General features: G+C 42.6%; 1 protein-coding gene and 1 long non-coding RNA gene across 10 annotated transcripts in view; both read left to right on the plus strand.

The window, feature by feature from the left end:
* PLCE1 (phospholipase C epsilon 1) overlaps positions 1-21,868 on the plus strand; it is a 349,678-nt gene that overhangs the window by 221,276 nt on the left and 106,534 nt on the right. The window lies entirely within an intron of this gene.
* Positions 10,459-20,511, plus strand: LOC144331208 (uncharacterized). The gene is made up of 2 exons (XR_013398178.1): positions 10,459-11,901; positions 20,440-20,511. It is a non-coding gene; the product is annotated as an uncharacterized LOC144331208 (long non-coding RNA).

The raw sequence follows: 21,868 nt of genomic DNA on the forward strand, positions 1-21,868 counted from the left end.
TAGATACACGTATATACACGGGTTAGTATAACATACATATATTCCCTTGCTCTGTCATCTGAGAGGGCGTACAAACAACTGACATCCCAGTAGCAACAAGGACACCTTGTGCTCAGATCTTGGTTTCTAAAACCATTCTCCAATTAAAAGGAACCAGGGCTGCTTGGAGAAATGGCTGGTTGTAGGACTAAGGCAGAAGATATACAGGCTGAGCCTGGAGCATCTGGTAGTGCCAGGCAGTAAGGAGGTACTTGAACAGAAACACAAGTGATGGGGTGTGTCAAAGAGACAAACCAAACTGAAAGAGCTCCCAATGGCCAAAGCTGGAGCAACATGCAAGACAAAGTAAAGGAGAAATATATTATAACCAAAAGTATAAAATAAATATTCTTGACTCTATACTGATATGATTGAATAAATAAATGGTGGAGAATAAATGAAACAGAATAGACAAATCTGTGCAAAAGAATTCCCAATAACTCATAAATACTCCACCCTCTAGGAGATGGAGCCTAACTCCCTACTCGTTAAAGTATGACCTATGCATATTGACTTCCTTCCAAGAAGTACAGTAGGGAAAGGGAGTAAAAATTAGTAACTTTACAGTGAGGAAAGCTGAGAAATATGACCTCAGCCAGGTGATCAAGGTCAACATCAACAGGGACACATCCTGTTAATAGTGTGTGCCCTGGATATGATGTGATGGGAATTGCACTTGACCTCCGTGGTCTTCCTCCCACAAAACCTTAAACCAGTCTAACCATGAGAAAAATAGTCGTCAAATCCCAAGTTAAGGGCAAATCCCAAGTTAAGGGCATTCTACATGACCAATAATTCTCAAAAATGTCAAGGTCATTAAAAATAAGGCAAGCCTAAGAAACTGTTACAGCCAAGAGGAGCCTAAAGAGGCCTGATGACTGAAGGTGACGTGGGATCCTGGAACAGAAAAAGGACATTAGGTAAAAACTGAGACATAACCAATAAAGTTAATTTAGTTCATAGTCATGCATCAATATTATTTTCTTAATTGTGACAAATGTATCATGCTAACCTAAGACATTAATACACAGGGACTTGGGTGCCAGGAATATGGGAATTCTCTGTACTATTCTTGCTATTTTTCTGTAAATCTAAAAATATTCTAGTTGCTCCACATCCACACTGGCCCTTGTCAAAAAATCTCCATTTCTTCCTTTGTAAATGAGACAGCCGTCCCTACCCTACCACTCACTCAGGATTGTGGTACAGATAGAAATAGAAGTGAGGCGGTGTAGCAGAAGTTCTTTGTGAACCATAAAGTGCTATACCCAAGTAAGAAATGCTGCCACTTAGGTTGCAGCATTTGCTCCACTGAAAAATATTCTCTGAAGAGTTTCAGTTTAATCTTAATGAAGTTTTTAATGTTTTTGAGCGGAGTCTCACTCTGTCGCCCATGCTGCAGTGCAGTGGTGCGATCTCGGCTCACTGCGAGCTCCGCCTCCTGGGTTCACGCCATTCTCCTGCCTCAGCCTCCTGAGTAGCTGGGACCACAGGCACCCGCCACCAAGCCTGGCTAATTTTTTTGGTATTTTTAGTAGAGATGGGGTTTCACCGTGTTAGTCAGGATGGTCTCGATCTCCTGACCTCATGATCCGCCTGCCTCAGCCTCCCAAAGTGCTGGGATTACAGGCATGAGCCACCGCATCCAGCCTAACATGTTATTTTAAAGGTTGTATGACAATGAATTATGTGAGTCCCAAGTGAAACATTTATTACAATTTTTTTAAATTGCTCTTCATTGAGATACCCAGTGAAAAAGATGACCATATTTTGGGGGCATTTCCTTCCTAAGACTTAAATAAATATGGAGAATGAATTGGCAAAAAATAAAAATCTAGCAGATAATCATTCAAAATATGAGGCACAAAATCAGAGGCCACTCTTTCTGCCAGGTTAAAGACAAAATCCAGCTTGGTTTTAGGGGTTTTTTGTGTGTGTGTGTGTGGTTATTTTGTTTTGCTTTTCGAATTAACAAATAAGAGCAAGGGTACAAATAGCATCAACTTACAGATGTTATAGAACAACATGTGTTTAATGTGACTGCCACGTGTAGAATATATCCACATGATAAATGGCTGAACTATCTAGCTCCATCAATCAAGACTTTTTACACAAAGGAAAACTCCCATATTCCTTTTATCATCTTTATTTATTCCTGGCTGCAATTACCCTTCCCTCTACCCCACCCCCGCCAAGATAATAGTGATGCCTTTAAAGGATATGTAGCAGTTTATTCTTTCATTGCTTTCTAGAGAGCTTCTTGTAACAGAAAGTTTCTGGCAAGATGTTTTTACATTCAGACCCGGATCATTGTCTATGACAAAACTGAGCCAAGAACTTTACCACCACCTCCCATAGAAGCTGACACTACCCCGACTCCTAATTCACAAGGCTCAGGGCTGCCAACCGCATTTGTCAGGGTTTCTTCTCCTTGAGCTGTGCCTAGGTTCTTTGCCCCATTATTACTCTATGGAGGCACCTTATCATGTTGTATGCTCAGTTGGCCATTTATGTCTTGATGACAATGTGAGGAAACCTTGGCCTCTTGGCTGCAAGGTGTGTAAATGCGGCAGAGTTAGACAATGACCAGATACAGAGTTTATTCATTGATTTGATTCATCCTGACCTAAGTGTGGCTCATCACAGTTTCATTCTGAAAACTGACATCTCTGCAGCTACTTCAGCCCCAGGGGGTTAAGTCTGTCCTCTGCTAAAAGTACCAGCACCTGTTCAGTACGTTCTATAACTACTGTGTCCTCTCGGATTCTTCTTTGTGATTCTTTCCTGGTTGGTTATTTAATTGGTTACATGAAATAGTTATTGTCTGACTTCAATAGTTGCTCTAACCTGACTTAGGTGATAATAGCTACAATTAGTTGAACACTTCTGCAAGCCAGCATGGTGCTATGTGCTTCACGCGTATGTGAAGCCTTTTTAAATACTCTGCACACTCCTTAGGTCATTCTCAATTTACAGGATTTGGAAAACTTAGAACTTAGAAAACATGTCTGAGCTCTGGTAAGTAGGAGAACTAGAATTCAGGGAAGTTTCTGTGCCTCCAAAGCCCCTATACACAGTGGTGCTACAGATGGATCATGGCTCTGTCACATTCTGCTCCCAACTGTGACCCCCTCCTCCATGGCTCTTATGAACTCCTATCAGATCACCCTGCATATTTATCCAAGTTAGCATTCCTGGACCCATCTTTACATTTGCTACATATTTCCATGCAAGGAAGCATAAAAGTCCGAACAGGAACTTTTACTTCATATTCATGTTTTAAGCAGAAATTATTCGTTTAAAATCCAGCTGACCAAACTTGGTTTGAGATTATAAACTATCATGTTGTAAACTTTGAAATATAGAGTTCTTCAGCTTGCATTAAACTCAATGTTTTTTTCTTTTTGATGACCTCACACTTCTCAAGAAAAATGCAATACTCAGGAACACCTTCATTCCCAAAGATATTTCATCCATGTCCCCATTATTATATCTGAACTCCTGAATGGGTTAGATAGGTTGCTGGGGTTGAGCCTACATAAGCAGAAATACAAAGAGGTGAGAACATCTCTCTCTCCTTCCTGGACTCTGCTGGCCTTGTGCATTGATGATGATGAAGAAAAGAGCAAATAGGCCACAGACTTGGCTTCCCTTTCCAAGAGCAGGACATAAAGGAAAACATGCTGAGTGAATATCCACAACCTGTGAAGGCAGAAAAAATATTAGTCTCTAATTTGAAACAGCATCAGGTAATGGAAAGGGCAGGAACCCTCAGATTTTAGTATGAAAGTTTCTTCTAACTAGTCATTTGTGGCTGATAGCAAAGGCAACCTCTCAGGGCCTTCTTCTCCTTACCTGTAAATTGTAAAATATCAGCATTGGACTCTTTGTTAATACATTTATTTATGTCTCTTTGTATTTGCAAAAAATAAAAAAAAAATTGGGGGAAGGTTTTTTAAATGGTAGAATAAAAAAGCTAGAACAGTGCCAGAAAGAATGCCTAGGCAAAGGAAACATGCTTCCATTGACAAAAAAGTTGGGCAGAGATTCCTGGCAGCCTAGGTAAAAAGGGTGATATGATAGATTATATCATTCTCGTTATCTGAAAAAGAAAAGGAGTTGGAGGAGCAGGTAAAAGAAGAGGAAGGAGAGAAAGAAGGCAAAAAGCATCAGCACATCCAATCATCAGAAACTCCAAGCTACCTTCTAGAACTCTGGAAAGAATTAGAAAATGATGTGTCCTGGCCGGGTGCAGTGGCTCACGCCTGTAATCCCAGCACTTTGGGAGGCCGAGGCGGGTGGATCACGAGGTCAGGAGTTTGAGATCATCCTGGCCAAGATGGTGAAACTGCATCTCTACTAAAAATACAAAAAATTAGCCGGGCGTGGTGGCAGGTGCCTGTAATCCCAGCTACTTGGGAAGCTGAGGCAGAGAATTGCTTGAACCCAGGAGGTGGAGGTTGCAGTGAGCCGAGATCGCACCACTGCCCTCCAGACTGGGTGACAAAGTAAAACTCCATCTCAAAAAAAAGGAAGAAAGAAAATGATGTGTCCCGTAGAAAATGATGGTATCTTAAAGAACAGTTTTGAGGGCAGAAACATTGGCAAAAGCATTTTCCTTTTGGCCATATTTTGTATTGGTCATTAATAAAAAGACATAATTCAAAAGCATGACTCTCTGAAGATATGATATGGGGAGCCAAAGTAATCCAGTTCAGGTATGTTGCTCACTGACAGTCTTACTTGGCATAAGGATAGAGCTTAGAAAATCTAAAGAATGAATACCTGGCATGACCTTTAGAATGTTTTTCTTGAATATCAATTGCCTTAGCCAAGCTTTTGACAAATGTGACATGCTACAGACAGCTGAAAATTGAGATTCCTTGCAAGTCCTTTAATATGCAAAAGTAATCTTGGTTTGTGAAATTTCTCCCTTCCACTACCTTTCCATTCCCCAGGGGACTCTCACCTGTCTACCTGCAGAGAGGGCCAAGAAATTGTATTATTATGGTAATAATAGTGGGGAAGAAGGGAGAGGGAGGGGATTTCATCTCCTACCGTAGAGAATGTTATAATATTGGATCTTTGTTTTACAAGTGTGTATTACTTTCAATATTAAAGATTAAACCAAAGACTGGTGGAGGTGGGGAGGAAGAGAGAGAATGAAAATAAAGTACAGCTGCATGTGAATAAAATAAAGTTATGCACATGAAGCCATGGGGCAGCCCTGTCACTTAGACATTTCTCTACAAATATTTGTTGAATGACTAAACAAATAGAACATGGAAAAGAGGACCAGCTGGCAAGAGTCGGAAGGCAGAAGTTGCCAACTGGCCACCTCAACTAGGAAACAAATGGATGGTGGCCTCTTTAAAACACTTTGTTGTGTTCATGGCAACATCCTAATGCCCTTTCCAGGATGAGTAGCCCCAAAATGCATCTGCAGATCTCTAAATGGTTCGTCTGTCAACTAGAATTATGTGTCAGAGGCAGGCTGCCAAAAACCACTCTTTTGATCCAGGATAATTGGAAGTGAGGTCTTCCTCCTGTCGTCAGTTGGCCACCACTTTTGGTCACTTCTTGAGGCCTCTCCTGGAATATCCTTTGTTTGCTCTTTCAGTCATTCTTCTAGAAATATTGACTGAGTGCCCACTGTGTGCCATGCACTGTTTAGGCTCTAGGGATCCAGCAATGAAAAAAACAAATAAAAATCCCTACCCACATGGAGCTTCCATTGCAGTTAGATGGAGACGGATAAGAGAAATAAGATAAATTTACGGTATGATAAGTGCCAGGGAGGAAAATAAAGCAAGGCAGAGCGATGGGAAGTGTTGGGGAGGAGTAGTCCTTGCAACCTCAAGTCGAGTGGTGAGGGAAAGCCTTACTGAGAAGCTGGTATTTGAGTAACGAAGAGAGGGTTGAGGGAATGAGCTATCTGGACACGTGAAGGAAGAACATTCTAGGCAGAGGCAACCATAAGTGCTGGTGCCCTGTGTAAAGCGTGTCTGGCATATTCAAGGAACAGGAAGAGGGTCAGTGTGACTGAGGTGGGGTAAGCTGTGCAGGACATGAAAGGAAGTGGCAGGAGAGGAGGTCAGAGGACCCAATCTGTAAAGTTTGTAGGTCATTGTAAGTGCTTTCAATTTTACCCACAATGGTATGGGAAGTCACTGAAAGTTGTGATTAAATTGCATGTGTCCTTTTCTGACTTGTTTCTGTCATTCAGCCCAGTTGATATATGTACTGTGGTTGATACTCTTCCATTGCTCTCTCTTATTCTACTGGGTACAGCTTGGCCCTGTGGGTGGTTTTGGCCACACATCCACCGTGGACAGTGGACAAATCTCTAAGGTCAAACATTTGAAACTACTATCAGCAAATAGCAAAGTAGTTGGTAAAGCCTGTCTTCTCTTGTTTAGAGCTTGAGGGGTTGGAACAGGCCAGGGGTGTTGACATGCTGCTCCGAGGAGCCCTAGGGAATATTCCTTGAACCTCACTTTTTCCCCAGCCTCTCTTTATTCCAGACCAGCTCTTAATCAGTGTTGTACTGAAAGTGTTCCCATAAAGCCTCCAGGCCCCCAAATTTGAAACCATTTAAATAAGAGACCTCTAAAGTTCTTTACAACTTTAAAGTACAGCTGTCACATACATGCACACACAAACATACAATATGTTTAAAATGTTTTGATGTTTATTTTTTCACTAGTAAATGCTTTAATAAAAGGTCAAATTTACTTTCACAATTATAAACTTATTAACCATTGTATGTAGCTCAAATGTAAGACACTAGTGAACAATTTACAAAGAACAAGCAATTTTCCCATCTTCCATTCCCTCTTCCCTTTGTTTCCCAGCATGGAGGGCAGCCCTGGCTGATGTGGGGAGGGATGTGGGAGCTGCACAGAAGCACATCAGTGACACGTCAGGAGCATGCCCCCAGCATGCAAGGATGCAGAGTAGAGAAGGGGACACACAGCTGGGAGACAGAAGGGAAGGCCCAAATGGTTGGGACATTGGTTACTGTGAGCAGATAACTAAATTGATGAGTAAATAAGCAAATATATTTAGGATAACTATATAAAAGCCAGGCTTCTTACTATTGGAAATGCTACTTACAAACACAAAAAGGAAAAAGGCTAGAAAGAACTTTGAGATGTTAAATTTGAAATGTAGATTTCGTTATGAATGTATGCTATTATAATCTATATACACAGATAAATAAGGGAATAGTTACGTGTGTGTGTGTGTGTGTGTGTGTGTGTGTGTGTGTGTGTGTGTGTAGACTTTTTTTTCAAGCTCTGTCTGCCTAGGAAACCTCAAAGCAATGGCACTCCAGTAGCAATGAGCACATTAAGCACATAGATATTGGATTCTAAATACCATTCTTAAGAGAAACCAGGGCTTCTTGGAGGAAATTGCTGATTCCGTGGCTGGGGAAGGGAAACTTAAAGATAAACCTGAAATATCTTGTTTTGCCAGAAACCAAGGAAATGTTCCAATGATGGTGGAAACATATCAAAAGGACTAGGTGCCACTTTGGGATCATTTAAGCTTCAAAATAAATAGAGTAATGGATTCCAATAGAGTGAAAAAAATTATAATCCATTTGACTATGCCAATTTAAGTGAATATGTGAACAAATAAATGGAAGACAAGGGACTGCTCTTTCTTATTGAAGAATGAAACTAATAAATATAGAAATCATGAAGGAAATATAAATCACCATTTGGTAGCTGTCATAGAGGTGGCTGATTCTGGTGGTATTTATCAATGAAGGCAGGTAGTAGAGGGTATGTCAATTGTAGGATATTAGTGCATTCCTAGAATAGTGCCTCACAAATACTAATAAATTACCAGAGGGAAAATGGTAACCATGTGGCAGAGACACCTGGCAGACACCAACCTGACCAGGTGATCAAGATTGACATCACCAGTGGTGCAAAGGCTCCACATCTTGTACCCTCTGGGGTGATGCACCAAGCAGAGCCCAACTTCATTCTGAGTATTTCTGCCAGGACAGCATCACCTAAGTCTGGTCATGAAACCTCAGATAGACCCAGGCTGAGGGCCGTCCTACAGAATGTAAGGCCTGTAATCTTTGAAATTACATAAAGACATGAAAGACAGGGAACAGCAGAGGAACTATTCCAGATTGCAAGAGACAGAAAAGAACAAAATGCAAAGCGTGGTCTTCCGACCAGCACATCAGTGTCATCTGGGAATTTATTGAAACTGCAGAATCTTCTGCTCCTACCCCCACCCACTGAATCATAATCTGCATTTTAATAAGATCCCCATGCACATTTAAGGTTGTAAATAGCCAGGGCCCTAAATTAGTGATTCCCAAACACAAGGCTTTATTAGAATCACTTAGGAAAACTTGATATAAGGACAGATTCCTACTCCCCTCCCCAGATCTACTGAATCAGACACTAAACTGTGGAGCCTACAATGGGATATTTTGAAGAAACTCTCCCAGGTGGTTCTGAAACCAAGCTACATCTAAGAATCACTGGGCTCTAAATAGTATTGACATATGCATAAGTGACCAAAGTGGGGCTCATTGCACATGGGCCTCAAAACACAGGTTGGAGAACCAAACTAATCATCACAATTCCTGCTCCAAGTACCAAGACACGACCCCAAACTAATACTTCAGTCCAGGGGTGGAATGTAAATAAATATTGCTGATTCACATTTCAGAAGTTTTCTAGAACATTTAAGTGGATTTGAAAAATACTGTTTAAAGGATTGTTTGCACAAACATGATACTCTTTCCACTCCTTGTTTGGCGTAGAGTTTAATCAGATTTAAAATGGTGAGAGTTCTGTGTAAGGTTGTGTGTTTCTTTTCTTCCAGGGCACGTAAAACAGGACATCTGGGTTTTATCATTAAAATACTAAAACATGTCCAGCATTTTTAGGAAATCTAGGCCTGAGTTTATGTGCTACAGGTGTTGGGGTATATTTGACAGAACACTGGAGTCTAGTAACTTAGAGTTCAAAGGAAAATTATACGTATGCCTGCCAGTTTTGTTTCAGGTAATACTTGATGAAAACATTTAAGTTTTGATTTTTCCAGCACTTTGAAAAATAGGAGAAAATAGAAATAAATCTTCTAGTCCATCTTATATGCAAATAGTTTTCAGATATTCTTTGTTTTATATACTCAGCTTTCATCAACTCATAGCAAAATTTGCTTTGCAGATGTCAATTTGCCTATAGTACCTCATGGGCATAAAAATATCATTTACAAATTTCTTACCTCTTCCAAAAAAGACATAAAAGCATAGAATTCCAAGCATGAGGTTGGCTATAATGTAGGTATGTTCTACGAATGAATGTAAGAAATAATGCTATCCAACACAGAGACTGGGGAGCGACTAAGTGGTGGAACAGCAAGGGACATGTAATAAGACACTTCAAAAACTGTAATTTCCAAATTCAAAGAAACACTACAATTCAATGCAGATCCCTCACAAAATCAAATGCCATTATCTAGAAATCATTGACTGTGTGCCTATTAATATTAGTAAAATTGGCTAACCTTTCAACTGTGGGCTTAAGTATGTAAAAGCACTTTCATATTATGTCCTTTAGTCCCACAGTTCTGTAAGGTAGGTGTTGCTCATAGCCTGCTTTCAACTGAAGGGCATAGAAGAGAGATTAAGTAATTGACTCAGTGTCACACAATTGGTGATACTAGAGCTGAGACTTGCAGCCAGCACCTCTGACTTCACACCTGGCCTACCCTACACATCTAGTACAGAATATTTGTCCAGTCAACAGACCAAAAACATGATCTTTTTTTTTATGGCTTTGGTTTTGTTTGTTGTTTTTTTGTTTGTTGTTTGTTATTGGTATAAGATGTCATGTTTTAAGATTTCAATGGGTTTTTTATTTTTATTTTTTTACTTTTCCGTTTCTATTATCTATGCCATAAGCACTTCCCAAGTAAATGTTTCTTGAAAGAGATTTCTTGAGCCAGATGTACAATGACTTTACTCCTCTGAGGTTAAAAGTCACCCTTTCTTTGCAAAAAAAAGCAAGGCTGGTATTTGGCCCCCATTCCCTCTGAGGATCTTTGTGACCCCTAAATTATCAGACCCCTAGGCTCCCAAACAGATCTGTCACTTTTGCAGGAACTGTCAACACACCCCCGAACTTTTTAAACTGACCACCCTGAAGAAAAGAAGCAGGCTTTAACTTGAGCTTGCTCACCAAAATCACTCAAGTCCTGCCAGCTGCATGGCCCCAGTCTCCAAAATAAATCCCCTTCCTCTGCTGGTCTGAGGTTCACTTCAGCCTCCCCACGTCCTAGGCTTTCAATTCCTGTGACTTTTAACCTTGGCTTTGTGCCTGTTGAGCTGTTAATCAGGGTCTCCAGCCCATAATCAGCAGCTGGTGAGCAGCTGCTCCCTCCTTTCCTAAAACAGATCCTAGCCAGAATTTTCCCCGAAGGGTTCTTCCTGCCAGCTTCCTCTCTTCTAGGAAGCAGAGAAAGTTTTCTTCCTTTGGCTTCTCCCTCTCTGGCCATTCCTAATGAAGACAAATAGCAATGGCGCCATTATTTCTCCTGTTTTCCTTATTGGGGCCTCCCTTCTAGAATTCTTCCCCAAACCTCCATTCTCCTCTGCCCTTTCCCTTCTGTAGCCCAGTCTGCAGGGCACAGCTGGTGGTACATTCTGGCTGAAGCTAGAGGGGAAAAGTTCAAGGCCAGCATATCTGAAATTCTGCAGACAAGTCTGCTGCCACTGCCATCTCTTGGACTCCGTTCAGCCTGCTGAGAGCTGTGTTGTGGGAGGCCCTAGGCTGGACACCCTTGTTTTCATGGCCTGGACTCTTCTCCCTTTTGTTCCTTGGCTTTTGCCTAACTGGGACCCACTGCCTGCATCTCTTAGGCCATCTGAGGTTAGTGCTCTAGTAATTGCTGCTGCTCCCAGCTCTCCTTGTCTTCCTTATCCGCCACTTCTTCACCTAGTGAGCCTGCCTATGAAGGCCCACACAGGGAGGGCAGGTGGCGATGTATCAGTCTGTCTTCACAGAGATGACAAACTCAGCAAGTTATGACTGTAGGGTGTCCCGAGGTGACATCTGGGCTCTAGCCTCAGCATTACCACTCACTAACTGGGTGACTTTTGCAAGTCACCTAACATCTCTGGTTCTCTGTTTCTTCATCTATCAAATAAGAGAAATGGACTAAATAATATCTAAAGTCTTTTCCAATTCAAACATTCTACAGTCCATTGATTCATTCATTGTTTCATTATGTAGTAGAACCACATAGCTAAAAGTTGGTCAGCTGTCTGGATTATTCCTTCATGACAGCCTTGGCTATGAAATAACAGTTGGCCTTCATCTCCTCACTTTGGAGTCTAAAGAAAAATCTTCCTTCGTGTCTTGGTTTTAGAGTTCCTCCAATGACATATTGATTCTGGATTTATGACACCAATTATAAAACCCTACGCTGCTGTTTCTATTTCTACCTCCTATAACTCACCCACCCCAAGCGGTTTCTAGAGAAGGAGGTCTGTATTTTTGGTTTGGCCAGGTGCAGGTAGAAGATCTCCTGAACTACTGGTGGAGACAAGCCGCTGCTACATCCACTTCAGGCTGAAAGAGCCCAGAGAGACCCCTGTCAATATTGCAGGGTTCTTCTAAATGTTAATTAATGTTCCTTTGAAAATAAATTACATGGTCAAAAGAACTTGAGAAATATTGAATATTAGCTGCTGCTTAAAGGTTTATCGTGCATATTAGCATATTAAAGGCTCCAAAAATCCTGCCCTTAAAAACCTTTTTTTTATTTATTTATTTAGGAGACGGAGTCTCCCTCTGTCACCCAGGCTGGAGTGCAAGTGCAGTGACGTGATCTCGGCTCACTGCAACCTCCGCCTCCCAGGTTCAAATGATTCTCCTGCCTCAGCCTCCCAAGTAGCTGGGATTACATGTGCATGCCACCACATCTGGCTAATTTTTGTACTTTTAATAGAGATGGAGTTTCACTCTGTTGGCCAGTCTGGTCTCAAACTCCTGACCTCAGTGATCCACCCACCTCGGCCTCCCAAAATGCTTATCCTAGAATTTCCTGAAGTTATATGGCTCCAGACACTTTCTTCACAAAATATTTAATACTTAACATCTGGGTAGAACATGTCCCCTGAAACACAGCTTGGGAAACATTACCACAAAACATTGCTGATCTGTTTCTGTCTGGGGTCTTCGGAGCAGAAAGAGATAACAACAGTTTCCAGAATATTTATTGAGCATCTACTTTGTGCAGAACATGTGGGAATAATTCAAAATTGGCAGATCAATCTGCTCATCAAGATTTCAAAATGAAATGCTGCAGAGGGTTGCCACATATGAATAAGCAGGCCAGTCAACAAACAAGACAAATTAAGTACCAAGTGTAGCTTGGAAGTACTGCAGCCAGGCTGCTGGTCCCTTGTTTGACTCCCCGAATTGAATTCCATGCTCTAAGCTGTCAATCTCAAGTTCCTTTGCTTTGCTCCACCAGGGTGGTTACCACTCCCCAGTTACATGATCTCATTGCAGGACATCCACTGTTTATATCTTAGGTAGTTGGTGGGGCACATCCAGTAATTTTATCCTGTGCTGGACACCCTAGAATTTTTGCCTTTCATGTACAGCTCTGTTAGTTTTTACTCAGAATTGGAGTCTGTTCTTTGCCTGGAAAAGATGATGAACTTTTCAAAAAGCAAGAAAGATGTTGAAACGGCCAGTGTCATGTGATGTGGTTTAATCCCAGCCCATCAAATGTTATAACCACAGTCCAGAGTACCTGATGTTTCCTGGACAAAGGCCCCGGGTTCTCAGGGTGGCTGCCCTTTTAGAAGCTGTCTATGACTCACAGCTATTTTTCCAGGACTTCCCCACCTACCAAGCCATGTCCCTGTGTCCCTACCTCCTCAGAGAGCCCTGACCCAGATCCCTTCCTCTTCTGCTTCCCATCCTTCACTGCCAACTTTCCTTGGATGTTCTATTGATATGTTCTTTCTGAACATTTGTCTTGCCCCTTTTCCTCTGCCTCTGCTTTCTGACTTCTTTAAAAGAAATGAAGGATCATTCTTTTGGAGAATCTAATCCTTGGAAAGTCCCTCCCTGCTAAACAGTGAAGGGAAGCTGACCTTGTAATAAAAAGGCCAACATTGTTTCCACAAGTGCCACATCTTGAAGAAGGAGCTGCTTATTATTTTTTAATTATCAATATTAGTTGACATTTATTGAGCACATACTACTCCTCTCCAAGCACCGAGGCTCTTCATATTTATCATCCCTTTTATTACTTTATAAATATAAAGAGACTTTATATTTATCATCCCTTTTATTGGGCACCACACTCCTTATGATACAGGGCATTTTATTATCCCCATCTTATGAGTGAGGAAATAGAGTCTCAGGGTAGGTAGGAAACTTGCTCAAGGTCACAGAAACAGTCAAGGCAGAGCCAAGAAATGAACCTACATTCCTTTGGCTCCAAATCCTGTGTTTTTCTGTTTCGCAGCACAAGTGACATGAGTGAGAGGTGTTTGACAACATCTTCTTTTGAGTTATGCATAAAACATTGCAGCCAACTCCACATTGGTGCTGCCTTCCCAGAAGACTATCCAAGCGCCTTACTTGCCCAGGGCATCTGGGGACTGCAGTACAGGAAGCAAGGCAGGATCATTTACCCTGGAGCTCACAGCCCCAGAGCTGCCTGCTTGATCTTCACCCTGAGGACAGTGATTACATACACTCTTCTCCCCACTGGAACAGAGAAGCTGAAAAGATTAGAATCCCAGTTTTCATCAGATTTATTCCCTTATGTGTTTCATTCACAGATGCTCACCCAACACATCTGTACTGTACAGACTGCTGATTTAATTATCTTCTTCTTAATGGTCTGTTCTATCTACCAGTGTCCAGTGGGGCCAGGATGAATTGATCTTGATGGGATGCCAATATCCTTTGTTTGTTCGCACAGATTTGTTTTCAGTGGAACGTACTCCAACACAGGCATACCATTTTATTCCCTTCCGCTCTATCCTTCCTGCTCCATCATTAGTGTTGGCTGGTTGTCGGTCTCCTTCTACTTGCTCACCATTCACATTCTAATTGGTGAAAATTTGCATTTCACCACAAGTGAAAAAATGACTTGCCAGGCTCACTTTTGCTTGCCAGTGACAGGCGCACACCTGCCCGAAGACCAAAAGTGAATCATAGCATGGTCTCCAAACATCGTGGCCCTGCTCAGTGGCCCTGGATGACAACCTTCACCTGTCCCCTTTTCCCAAGCAGTGTGGCCTCTGGCCAGTGGCTTCCCTATCCAGGGGACTTGAGTAATCCATGTTCTGTCCTTCACTCAGAGAACCTCAAAATGGGTCCAGCCCATTCCAGTGCAGATGAGAAACCCACCACACTCTCACTCTCTGCTGGCCAATCATCTCAGGGAAAATGGAGCCTTCCAGTCATAGACCAAACTGCCCGTAGGTCTTCTACGTCATGGCTCCCCTGGTTGCCTTCCCCAGCAACACTAGCCTTCTGAGCCTCTTGGGTGAAGATCAAGCAGGCAGCTCTGGGGCTGTGAGCTCTAGGGTAAATGATCCTGCCTTACTTCCTGTACGGCAGTTCCCAGATACCCTGGGCAAGTAAGGAGCTTGGACAGTCTTCTGGGAAGGGCAGCACCAATGTGGAGTTGGCTGCAATGTATTATGCATAACTCAAAACAAGATGTTGTCAAACACCTCTCACTTATGTCACTTATGCTGGGAAACAGAGGACTAAAACGATGCCTGCATCCAAGGGGCTCCATCTGCAGTGGCAAAGTCCAGGGGGATAGTGGTCACAGTGCGGTATAATAAGTGCAGCAGGAAGGTTATATTAGCACAGAGGACCCATTAACTGTCTGAGGGTTCAGGGATGACTTCCTAGAGGACATGACATCTGGGCTACTTGGAAGCTAATTGGATGTGGGAATGGAAGGTGAAGGAGTTAAGGACTGGAAACAGGATGGGCTTTGGGTCCTCCAGGTAAAAATGTCCAGTTCATTCTTGGAGATACAAGATAAGAGCTAGACATTTGGAGCCAGCAGCAGAGAGAGGATGGGTAAAGCAAGTTAAGTGAAGGAAAACATGTATGGAGAGGATGTAGCATAGGAAGAGATTTGAGAAGGGCCAAAACAGAGCAAGGCATGGTAGCACACACCTGTAGTCCCAACTACTGGAGAGGCTGTGGTGGGAGGATCACCTGAACCCAGGAATTCCAGGCTTCAGTGAGCTATGATCATGCCACTGCACTCCAGCCTGGGTGACAGTGAGACCCTAACTCAAATAAAATGAAATAGGCCAAGACAGAGCCACAAGAAACACAGGATGCAAAAACCAATTCATGGCAGCAGAGTACATGGGCTCTGGGGCTGGGCTGTCTGGGTTGGAATCCCACCTTCACCACTTTAATTAGCTTTATGATCTTAGGCAAGTGACTGCTTCAATTTCATTTCTAAAATGCAGATGATAAGGACATATACCTCATAGGCTTTTTGTAGGATTAAATGAATTAATACATGTTAAGTAGACTCTGTAAAAGCATTTGGTGTCACTGTTATTTCGCTGATGTCAGACAAGGGCAAACCCAGCCTCTGATAGAGTCAGCACTGCCCAGTTGAGATCTCCTCGGTGAGGAGAGGTAAAGGAGCACCCGCCATAGGAGGCAGATCAGAGCTGAGGAGGGACAGGTCATGCTGGGGAGTGCAGATGCCACCACCTCCTGGGAGGGTAGGGATTGTGTTTGTCTTGCTCATCATGTGCTCCAGTGCCCACTGGAGTGTGAGCTCTGGAGGGTAGACACTCAGGAATGATCTGCTGAACAGCATGTATTTGTTGAAGTTCCCTGCTTAGCTGGAGTGAAGGGGCTGCAGGGAGCAGGCACTCCAGAGGTGGCAGCAGCTTGGGATGAGGTTTACTAGGGGTTATACCCTGACTTTCTGGCCTCTGCCTGGGATACCTAGCTGTCTGGGTGAGTGAGCTGCAGGGACGGAATCTCTCACAGGCCTTCTCCCACACATTCTTCTCTAATTCAGAAGGACCCTGTCCTAGTCTGCATGTCATCGAAAACTTAACATTTTAGATACACGACAGAATAGGAACATTTGTAAGTAACTGGCCAGCACCAGTGCCGCATTCTCTGTGACTTCTCAGAATGCTGGAATTCTGTTTCTAAACGGAATGAGACTCGGCTGCATCATTCTGTTTCTGGAGCTAAGCTCCACACAGTGTTTGCTGAGGCATTTCTTTGCCCAGTAGATCAGGGTGGCTGTCTGGGGAGCAAAGCTTTAAAAATTTAAAGGCCTGTGCTTTTACATTACCATACTCTACTACCTTCCGTTCCTCTTTTATGTAGATTACACTCAACAGTAAATTAGACTGTTTGCTAATTTACTGTTGAGTCTAATCTTCATAAAAGAGAAAATGAAAGGTAGTAGCATGGTAATTTAAAAGCACAAGCTTTTGATTTGGCTCATTCCTACTTTCCAGGTGTGTAACCTTGGGCAAACTAGTTTACTCACTCTGAATCTCACCTTCCTCAACTGTAAAATGGCAACAGTATTAGTACCAGCCTTGTAAAACTGAAAGGATAGGATACGAAAGGATAGGATAGGGTAGGGTAGGGTAGGATAGGATAGGATAGGATAGGATAGGATAGGATAGGATAGGATAGGATAGGATAGGATAGGATAGGATAGGATAGGATAGGATAGGATAGGATAGGATAGGATAGGATAGGATAGGATAGGATAGGATAGGATAGGATAGGATAAGCAGGGATGAAATAACCAGGACCCTATTCTAGGGCCATCAATTAATACTATTACAAAAGGGGAGACTATGCATGAGATGAGGCTTACTTCTGAACAGCATTTAATAATTGGCTTCACAAGGAAGGATCCATTCAATTCAATTAAATATGGTGAGAGAGAAGAGGATAACACATTCTGCATAGCTGTTGGCAATTCTCCAAATTCTATTTAACTGGAAATGGTATTTGCAAACCTCAGTGAAAATATTTTCCCTAGTTGATTTTAAAACACTAAATAACTCTAGTGAATTTAGAACCCAATTTCTGAGTATAGTATTTAGGGATTTACAGTTGAAGAATTTGAGAATAATCAACTATCTCTTGCAAACTGTAGGCAAGCCATTCTGCAAACAACAGAAAGATGTCCAGAATAATATGTTCTCTACCCTCAAGGAGGTGACAATTTAGAGAAAATGGACATATACACAACTGGTTTAATTGCAAAACAGAGTATGCTTCTTACTTTTCTTATACTTGCTTTAACTGCTCCCACTCTCATGCCTAGCATAGTTCCAGGCAAATTCACAGGCACGCAGTAACTGTTTGTGGAAAAAATAGGCATTACTACAGAGATTTAAATAAAGTGCTTTGGGAGGGCAACTGGGACCAAGAAGTGGTAGAAGAACCGGACTTCTAAAGATGACAGCATATAAATGGTAAAGTAATTATCCAATTATTATATCAATAATACTTTATATATAATTTTTATATATAATTATAAAAATACAATTTTATATATAATTACAAAAAATAATTATCCAATTATTTATAAAAATTTAATTATAATTTTATTATATACTTAAATATAATTAAAATATAATTGATTATAAGTATTATATAAAATTAACAATTTATTATATATAAAATTAACAATTTTATACAGAATTATAAAAATTATTATCCAATTATTATATCAATAATACCATTATTTAATTACTTGCTTATGTTATTTTCCCCCATGAGATGCCAAGTTATCAACGGGCAGATATCATGTCTGTCTTGTTTACTAGCGCCTAGCACAGTGCATACTATATAGTGGATACTCACTAAGTGTTTATTAGAAGAGGAGGATCACCTCAAGTCAAGATATATTTGTCAAGGTTCTTTTTTCAGTTATGAGTTAACAGCAACTCAACTCAAAGCTACTCAGACAAAACAGGAAATTGGTGTATGTGTATGGAGTCATCAGAGGGCTTCAGGGATGGCTGGATCTAAGAACCCAACCAATGTTTCTAAAATCTATCTTCATCTTTTCTTGGTGTTGCCTTCCTTCTCAGGCAGGCTTTCCTGATATTATAGCAAAGACAGCTGTCAACAGCTCCAGGCTCATATCTTTACAGTTTAGGATTCCAACAAAAAGGTTGTCTCTTTCCTGATAGCTTCAGTAAAAGACTCAAGAAGGGCTTTAGTTGGCTGGTTGAGGTCATATGACAATCTTTGAACAAATCACTGAGGTCAGGCTTGCAGGAAGGAGTATGGTCAGCCTTATGTAATCTGTACAGATTAAGAAGTTAGACAGCTAAAACAAAACCCCCTACACAAGGCATCAGATTGAAAAATGGCATAGAGCCTAGGAATAGGCAAAGAATAGAAAATGATACACATGGTACAATTGGATTGCTATCTGGATAAGTGGTAGATGACAGTAAAAAATTAATACTGGAGATGTAAATTTAGAGCAAATAGTGCCATCCTTGAAAGCCAAAAAGAGATTTGGAGTTTGTTCTGAAGACAATTGTGATGTAGTTTAGGGGTAAGGGGAGAGTATAATCTGAGCTATGTTTGAGGCTCTGAAAAAGCTCCCTTTGGGTACTTGCCTTTTCCCCTCTGTATTTCTCCTAAGCAAAGAGTCATCAGTGGAACCATGCCAAGCAGAGCGAGGAGTTCAAGAGACTCTTCTGCACCCACTTCATGTCAAGGAGGATGCCTGGGTGTGGGAAACATGCTGGCTGCTGTATCCTCAGCACTGAGATCCTGGCATGAATGAACCATGGCCTGCACCTTTAAGGAGCTTATGATTGGAAGAATTTGGTCTAAGACAACAGTTTATACACACACACACATACACACACACACACACACACACACACACACACACACACACACACACATATGTAGCCAAGCACAGTGGCATGCACCTGTAGTACCAGCTGCTTGGGAGGCTGAGGCAGGAGTTTGAGTCCATCCTGGGCAACATAGGGAGACTCCATTTATAAAAAGAAATAAAAGCTTAAAAACTAATCATATATATATGATTGGGCTATTATAATGAAAACATGCTGTTTTATTCCTAGCAAGGAGCCAGGGAAGCCTTGGGAGAAGAGGTAACATTTGAGTTATCCTTCTCTTAGGAGGGGACTGTGATTGGGGCACAAACCCTTAGGGCAGTCACAGATTCTTCCTGGTCCAGCCTGTTAGGAAGTGGGATTTAGAGATTCCAGTCTTCAGGATTTCTGTGTCCTGTTACCTGGAATTCAGCATCTCTACAACAGTACTAGCAGCAGCAGAGCAGTCACAGTAGTGAACATCCGTCAAGCCCTTAACTGCACACTAAGCATCATGCTGAGATCTTTAGATATACTCTCCAACTGCACCCTCACAACAATGTTGGGAGGTAAACAGTATGCCCATTTTACTGAAAAGGGAATCAGGGCTCAGAGCAGTTAGACGCCTTGCCTCAGGGGCACGCACAGGAAACAGTGGGGCTGGGAGTGTAGGCAGGTCCACCCATCTCCAGCACCGGGCTCCGCCACTACTCTGTGCTGCCTCCCTGCAGCTTCCCCTTGTTCCAGATGGGTTACAGTCTCAGTCTCAGGTACAGTTAACAGGCGAGGCCAGAGAGGTGATTTATAGTTTTGTACTGGTACTACAGAAATGATGCCTGAGCTCTGACTCAAGGCCCTGGGGTGCAGAAAAAGGTCACTGAGCCCCTGGGTGAGTTTTCAAACTCCAGTGCATATAAGACTCACCAGGGAGTTTATCTAAAAATGCAAATTATTGATATCTGGCCTTAAGAGAGCCTGATTTATCAGTCTGAGTGAGGCCTTGGAATCTACATTTGAACAAACACCCAAACACCACCCCCAGCGCTTCTGATGTCAGTGTTCCACATTTGAGAAGCACTGCCTATGCAGGGGTGTGTGTGTGTGTGTGTGTGTGTGTGTGTGTGTGTGTGTGTGTGACTGTGCATGCACACATGTGCATGTTGTGTATGTGTACATGCCCACATGTGCTAGTCAAGATGTTTTAGTAAAGCTCTATGGAGGATAGGCATGGATGTGCACTACACATAAACTACTTGAAAGTAGCTTTGTCGTAGCCAGGTGTGGTGGCTCACGCCTGTAATCCCAGCACTTTGGGAGGCCCAGGTGGGTGGATCACCTGAGGTCGGGAGTTCAAGACCAGCCTGACCAACATGGAGAAACCCCGTCTTTACTAAAAATACAAAATTAGCCAGGCGTGGTGGTGCATGCCTGTAATTCCAGCTGCTCGGGAGGCTGAGACAGGAGAATCACTTGAACCCAGGAGGCAGAGATTGCAGTGAGCCAAGATTGCGCCATTGCACTACAGCTGGGCAACAAGAGGGAAGCTCTGTCTAAAAAAAAAAAAGAAAGAAAGAAAGTAGCTCTGTCTAGACTTTCATTGTATTTTGTAGACTTTACCATTTGAGTTCAACCTTTGCAGTTAGAGTGACCAGATACCCATTACAAATGATCATCTCTATGAAAACGTCTGCTTGGCATATTCAAGAAACTTTTTGGCAGAATGTCATTTGTCTCCTTTTTCTGGACCTGGGAACGGCACTGGGAAGTGTTCAGGCCTTTTCCCAAATATAATCCCTGAGCGTTTGGAAGCTGAGAATCCTCCCTGCCCACGGCCTCCTGGGACTCTGGATGGCCTGCCTGTCTGCCAGAGACACTGAGCAACTCCATGCTGGAAATGTGGGAAAGATGGTCCCTGTCCTGGAGGTCTAAGGGTCTGCTGGGGGAGACAGAACAGACCCATGTGAAAGAGTCAGGCGCACAAATATAACAAAAATAAACCAGATGCAAAACCGTGCAGTGGTGAGAATCCAAGTGAAACTTTGGACTCAAGGTCCTACGTTAAGTCGAAGAGAAATAGGAAGAAATGGAATGGAAGGTGCGAACCATGAGAAAAGCCTCCCTAAAAAAGCTAAGTTTCATTCATTCATTCATTCATATGTTCACTCCTTTGCCGACTCTTGTTTAAACTCACTGAGGGCAGATCCTGACAGGTCACTGACACTGCTGCTTACCCTTGAGCATAGCAGATCCAGCATCTGCCTTCATGAGGATCACAGCACTAAATGTGCGCCAGGGTCAGGGTGATGTGGGGGCACCACAGAGCACACAGTGAGTGGACACACTCCAGGTGGGAAGTCAAGGAAGTTCTGCTCAAGAAAACGATATTTTTATCAGACTCCTGAAGGCAGCCTCACCCTTTCCTTTAGGGGACCAGGGCGCGAGTACAAGGGAGGCCCCAGCATGTTGGCCTTCCCACCTTCTCTTCCCATCCTGGCTTGTGTGCCAGAGTGTGGATACCTCAGGCCTCATGTTCAAACCCTGTCCACACATCACCCCCACCCCCACTGCCCTCTGGCCTGGCTTTAGGTCTAGGGGTTGCAATCTACCCTCTGAAGGACTGATCCAAATCAACAGCCCTTGCAGACCAGCAGTGGGCTTGGTGCTGTTTGGACAGGGAATTTGGGAGGCCTGGGTTTACAAGGGATAAATTATCTAGAAGTGAGTGTGCAGCCTGTGGACAGGCACGTCCCCTCCACCCCATAGACTTCTTACTCTATGGGGAGGGCACAGCTGGATGACAGCCAGTGTGGAGCCTTCTGAAGCCTAGGGTTCAGGGCAGGATCCTGATGGCATGGTCTCAGGACAGTGCTGCCTAAAGGATGAGTAGGGTTAGATGAGTAAAATGACAGGCCATGTGTGGTGGCT

Source organism: Macaca mulatta, chromosome 9, assembly GCF_049350105.2.
Source record: "Macaca mulatta isolate MMU2019108-1 chromosome 9, T2T-MMU8v2.0, whole genome shotgun sequence".
NCBI classification, from domain to species: Eukaryota; Metazoa; Chordata; class Mammalia; order Primates; family Cercopithecidae; genus Macaca; species Macaca mulatta.